At 39.5% G+C, this 6020-nt stretch overlaps 1 pseudogene across 1 annotated transcript; it reads right to left on the bottom strand.

Moving 5' to 3' along the window:
* Window positions 1–2542: 2542 nt before the first annotated feature.
* LOC143882639 (putative glutathione S-transferase) lies at window positions 2543–4610 on the bottom strand (annotated as a pseudogene). Its single transcript, XR_013252288.1, has 3 exons — window positions 4326–4610; window positions 3838–4033; window positions 2543–2946 (listed from the first exon to the last, which is right to left on the bottom strand). The product of XR_013252288.1 is annotated as a putative glutathione S-transferase (transcript).
* Between the last annotated feature and the right edge of the window lie 1410 nt (window positions 4611–6020).

Here is a 6020-nt window from a genome sequence, read left to right as displayed (position 1 = left end):
TTTCAACCCCAAAGTCCGAGGTTCAATCCTAGCTTACCTACTTGAAAATGTAATAACTATTTATAGACGGTGGGGATCAAGGACAATAGGCCTGACATCTTACAGCCCACAAGGTCCATATCCACTCCAGTTCTTTCGACGTAAGATGGATGAGGTAAAATGGACGCAAGAACAAATTTTATGCACATTTATATACTACGCCAAGGTCGGAGGTTCAATCCAAACTTACCTACTAAAAAACGCATTAACTATTTGGATTACAAATTCTAGAAATCTACTTAGATCTATTCCAATCTCAATAGATTTCTGCCAAACCTCCTTTCCCTAAATTAATTCTTGAAAGCTGCCAAAACATGTATCTTCCGGTTTCGCTCCTACCAATTGCCAAGCGGGCTACCAAGTCCTGCCCTCGTACCTTAATAATTCCGCCTCTTTTAGTAAGCCTACGGAAATCCTCACATAGATTTGACTCTATGATCCTCAAACTTCTAGATAAAGACCTCAAAACCCTACCTTTCATGCAAGCGCTTCTTTCATCGCCTCCGCCGCCTCTTTTAAATCAGGGACGATGCCAGAAATTTTACAAAGGAGGGGCAAAATTTATAGTAATTTTTTATCTATCTTAAAATTAAGATAGAAAAAAATTCTATCTAAAATTTTGCAGAAGGGGGCAAAAATTATAGTAAATTTTGCACAAAGAAGGGAGATAAAAATGGTAACATTAAAATTTTAAACTTGTTTTCTATCTTAGGGATGATTGGAAAGGGGGGCATATTTTTTAAAAATGGGTAAGTATAAAAAAATATTAAAAAATAAAGGTATATATATATATATATTTTTCCAAAAAATAAGGGGGGCAATTGTCCCGCTTTCCTTACAAGTGGCATCGCCCCTGCTTTTAATAACCCCATTCTTGTTTTGATAATGGCATTCTTCACTCTGTTTTAGTGTTTTACATTTCTCCGCTTACAATTACAGGATACTTATTTCATCCGAGCAACCCCAGAAAGGAAAGGTGCAAAAATAAAGAGTGTCATTATTAGAAGAGAGCGCATACATAACGAGTGTCACCCTTATGCAAAAGATAGGAATTCCCAATAATGAATGTGATGTATCAATTATTTTGGGACTCCAAGGACATGATGTGACAACCGACACCAAAAACACTACTAATGGCAAGACAAAGGAAATGATATGTATTAGGGCGCTGATATCCTCCCCCCACCACGGCTGGCTAACGTTTTCCCACCATTTGACCTCTCTCTCTCTCTCTCTCTCTCTCTCTCTCACCACACACACACACAACGGGAACAGTTGGTGGGCCCAACAGAAACCGTTGGTGGAATTGTGAGCCCATCTTTGAACAACGTAGGCCCCGCCATTCCCACATCATAGGATAATCCAAACCGTCCATTTGATGGGTCATAAACGTAAATAGGTTGCGTCCCAAAATATTATTTTCATAAGCTGAACTTAGCCCTCCGATCTAAATAGAAACTACATCTTATGCAACCTCTATAGATTGTAGGGTTGTGATCATCCTACAGAAATGATTTTTGGGGCACAACCTATTTACATTGTGGCCCATCAAATGGACGGCTCATATCATCCTATGGTCTGGACGGTACACTTCATTTTCAAAAATATGGGTGGGGCCTAAATTGGTACGAACCACACCATAGGATGATCCAAACCATGGACGGCTTGGATCATCCTATGTTGTGGACGGTACGCTTCAATTTGAAAAAATATCGGTGGGGCCTACGATTGGGCCTTAATTTTTACTGTACGACCAACTCCATAGGATTATCCAAACCATGGACGGCTTGGATCGTCCTATGTTGTGGACAGGCCTTAATGGTACTTTATGACCAACTCCATAGAATGATCCAAACCATTCATTTGATGGGCCATAATGTAAATAGGTTGTGCCTCAAAAAACATTTCCATAGGATGATCACAACCCTACAATCTATAGAGGTTGCATAAGATGTAGTTTCTATTTAGATCGGAGGGCTAGGATCATATTTTGGGACGCAACCTATTTACATTTATGGCCCATCAAATGGACGGTTTGGATTATCCTATGGTGTGGTATGGGCGGGGCCTACGTTGTTCAAAGATGGGCCCACCATTCCACCAACGGTTTCTGTTGGGCCCACCAACTGTTCCTGTTGAGTGTGTGTGGAGAGAGAGAGAGACCGGTCAAATTATGGGAAAGTAACATATAAGTTAAATCCTAACGTTTAACGTTAGCCAGCCGTGGGGGGCGGTTGGAAGGAAATATGTGTATTATCATAATCAACCTTTCCTTTCCAACATGTATTAGAGACAAATAGACACAGAAAAAAAAAAGGAAAGAAAAAAAAGTACAAAGCCGAATGTAATATCTTTACTATTAAGACCATAGATAAGATAGTGGCCATTAGAGAAGATAATGGCCATATCGCATTTTGGCTATGAGATATAGCCAAAATCCATGCTCCAAAAGCTTTATCACACAAACCCATTCAGACCATGAAAAGAAAACGAAGAACAAAACATACTTAAATCTACTACATACCATAGGCTCACCTCTAATTTTAAAACTATCTTTTCCTCTCTTACTCGATTCCATACAATTTCTTTAAGAAACAAACAACCTCATAGACCTTTTGGGGCTCTGGAAGGCTCTTTGAGACACTCTCCTTCTCCATACATCTCTTCACCCAGGCCATAGTCTTTGGGCACTCCTCTTCTATACTGAATTTCCCTTCAGTCTCGTACGAGTAAAACCAGCAGGCAAAAGGGATTAGGGCCACGTCGACATATCCTAAAGTATCACCACCGAAATATGACTTCTCTGCGAGCTCCCCTTCCAAAAGCTTCAAACAATCTATAAATTCCTTCTTAGCTTGCTCTTAGCTTCTCCTTTGTTTTCTATATTCTCGTCCCACAATCATACATCTGTGTGTAAAAAACGTTAACCCCATTAATTACATGAAACTAATCACAAACTAAGAAAGAAAAACAGAGAAAATGGCATATTTGTGTATATAGAGTAAGCCCGTATAGTCCATTTTTTTTATAAAAAAAATACTGTATTGCTTATACTAGTGTGTGCCAAAAAAATCATTTCATCCTAAATATAAACAAGATATTAAACCATCTCTTGCCTCTAATTAGGGCTGCAACTTGGGTCGCGAGGGTCGGGTTTTGAAGAACCCTACCCTACCCAAGAAATATCTCAGGTCGGGTTGGGTTTTTTTTTCCTCGAAAAATCTACGATTTCCAAACCTAGCCATACCAATGATAAATCTCAGGTCGGGTCGGGTTTTTTCAAGTTGAATAAATTTTTCAAGGAAAACACTTACTTGGCAAGGCAACTCAACTCATAGAAGCAGAAAACTAAAGCATGACAAACTCTTTAGTGCATTACCTAATAACTAGTTCAAATATAACAAATTGATGCATTACCAAATGAAAATGATTATACTCATGTGATATAAACAGCAAGCTCTTTAGTCTTTACTGCATTAACTAATAACTTGTCCCCTAATATATACTAACTTAAGTAACTCGGGTTGGGTTGGGTTGGGTTGGCTCGGGTCCGGCCCCTTCAAAACCAGCTCGACCAGAGATTCATCCGGGTTTTTGGATCCTAAACCCGACCCAACCAGAAACCGAGAAACCTAAACCTAACCCAGGCTATTTTCGGGTCGGGTCGATGCGTTTCAGGTAAAACCCGGCTCGAGTTGCAGCCCTACCTCTAATCCATAATGCTGGAGATAGATCATATTAAGAATTTCAGTACTGTACATTTTGAAAAACATGATTATTTTCGTTCTAGATACTAACTTTTGTATCAACGAAATCGGCCCAAGACCTAGCCTTGGCTCTTTCGTAAGGATCTTTGGGTAGGAGAGGTTTATCGTTCCAAACCTCATCGATGTATTGAACGATAATGAGAGATTCGCAAACGGGTTTTCCGTTATGGATGAGGACAGGGATTTTCTTATGGACGGGATTTGATTCAAGGAGAAGGGGATATTAACTTACCAACTTCTCCAATAGCTCAAGCTGTTGGAGAAAGGCAGTATTTAATCTTTTATACTTTAACACTCCCCCTCACGTGTGGCCCCACTTTCTAGGGTTGGCCTACACGTGGCACATGTGGTCCCACGGCACATGTGGCGCCCAACTTTTGGGTTTAGCCATTGCATGTGGATTTTGCTATCAAGGAGGTTTGAACCCAGGCATTTGCTCTGATACCATGTTAACTTACCAACTTCTCCAATAGCTCAAGCTGTTGGAGAAAGGCAGTATTTAATCTTTTATACTTTAACAGGGGACTCTTCTTTCCTGGGATATTTTCATCCCTGTATTCGTATTTGACCCCTTTCTCTGCCATGGCTATTCTAGCTCTCAACCCAAAAGGGCTGGGCCAGAAATCCAACAGAATAACTTCATCAGCCATTAGAAACTGAAAAAGGTTAAAAAAAAAAAAAAGGAGGAGAAATGATCAAAGAATGATAGCTAAAAGGAGGGAAGGATGAGGGAGGTGTTTGTGCTTAAAGCGTTTGTTCTTGAGAAGGTTAGAAATGGAGAACTACAGAGAGGAGTGATGGGATTTATAGGCTTTTGTTAATGCAGAGGGATCATCTTTGTTATAATTAAATTTTTGTTCACTTTTCTTCCCCGGTCATCCCTTGTAGTGTAAAAGTGGAGTCATAAATACACGAAAGGGGTGACCTGAAGGAAGAAAAGCGAGTGATTATGTCAATTCCCTAAATTAATTCTAGACTCTAGAGCGCTCCAAAAAGATGTCACTGCTAGCGTCTTGACTGAACTTTCTTGAGTAACAAGAAATTTAGCTTAGTCTGATACCATGTGGGACCAAAATTGAATATAATGGGAGATGATAAATTCGGGGCCCCTGTACCATAGGTTCATGCCCATCCAAATTTGTTTGGACGGTGGTGCTTATTCTAGCTCAAAGATAAGGAGAGAGATCTTAACCATTGATCTGATGGGTTCCTCCATCTTATTCCCAATAACATCCTTGAGGGGTGAAAAGAATCAACTATTGAAGTCATCTTAAATATCGTCTTTGTCATCGTCAAATCAAGTACTAACATGATTTGAGGTCCCCTTGCGTACTGCAGGGGGAGTGAAAATATCATCGCCCCTAAAGAGCTGTGAAGAAGTTATTACATTTCCCGAAAAGCTCCCTCATGAGCAAGCTAAAGAAGAAAAGACAGCTGGGTTTGTGCAAATATCAAAATATGGTTGTCCTGATAACATTACCCAGAAAAAAAAAATTTCGTGTGCAGACTTCATAATGATGGGATACTTGCTTTCTAAAAGTCCAAATTTGAAAAGGAAAGGGGAATCTTTCTCAAAATATTTATAATCAGTATAAGAAAGAGGAACCTTTCTCAAAATATCTAGGTTCAATATCTTCAAATGATGCCAATGTTTGAAATGCATCCACCATAGCACCACTGACTAGTGTAAGAACTTTGGCTTCCTTCTTTGTGTGTTTCGCATCAAGAAAATAATGTTCTTCTCTTGAATCTCATCTTCTCTCTCCATTGAAGGTTTCATTCAATTAATAGCCCAAAAGGGGGGGGGGGGGGGCGTGTTTAAATGGACATAAGAAAATGAGAAGTGATATCAGCACAACCCTATTTTAATATTTTCAATAACCCATCTTGTATTTTAGTATTTAAAGAAGGGCAATGATATTTTCACTCCCCCTACAGTACGCATTAGCTCCCCTCATTAACATGATTTGATGTCCCCTTGCGTACTGCAGGGGGAGTGAAAATATCATCGCCCCTAAAGAGCTATGAAGAAGTTATTACATTTCCCGAAAAGCTCCCTCATGAGGAAGCTAAAGAAGAAAAGACAGTTGGGTTTGTGCAAATATCAAAATATGGTTGTCCTGATAACATTTCCCCGGAAAAAAAAAATTACGTGTGCAGACTTCAGAATGATGGGATACTTGCTTTCTAAAAGTCCAAATTTGAAAAGGAAAG

Source organism: Tasmannia lanceolata, unplaced genomic scaffold (genome assembly GCF_043159265.1).
Source record: "Tasmannia lanceolata isolate RefF3 unplaced genomic scaffold, GAP_Taslan_0.1 ptg000008l, whole genome shotgun sequence".
Lineage (NCBI taxonomy): Eukaryota > Viridiplantae > Streptophyta > Magnoliopsida > Canellales > Winteraceae > Tasmannia > Tasmannia lanceolata.
Note: the sequence above shows the minus strand (reverse complement) of the source record. Positions and strands in the feature narration are given on the sequence as shown.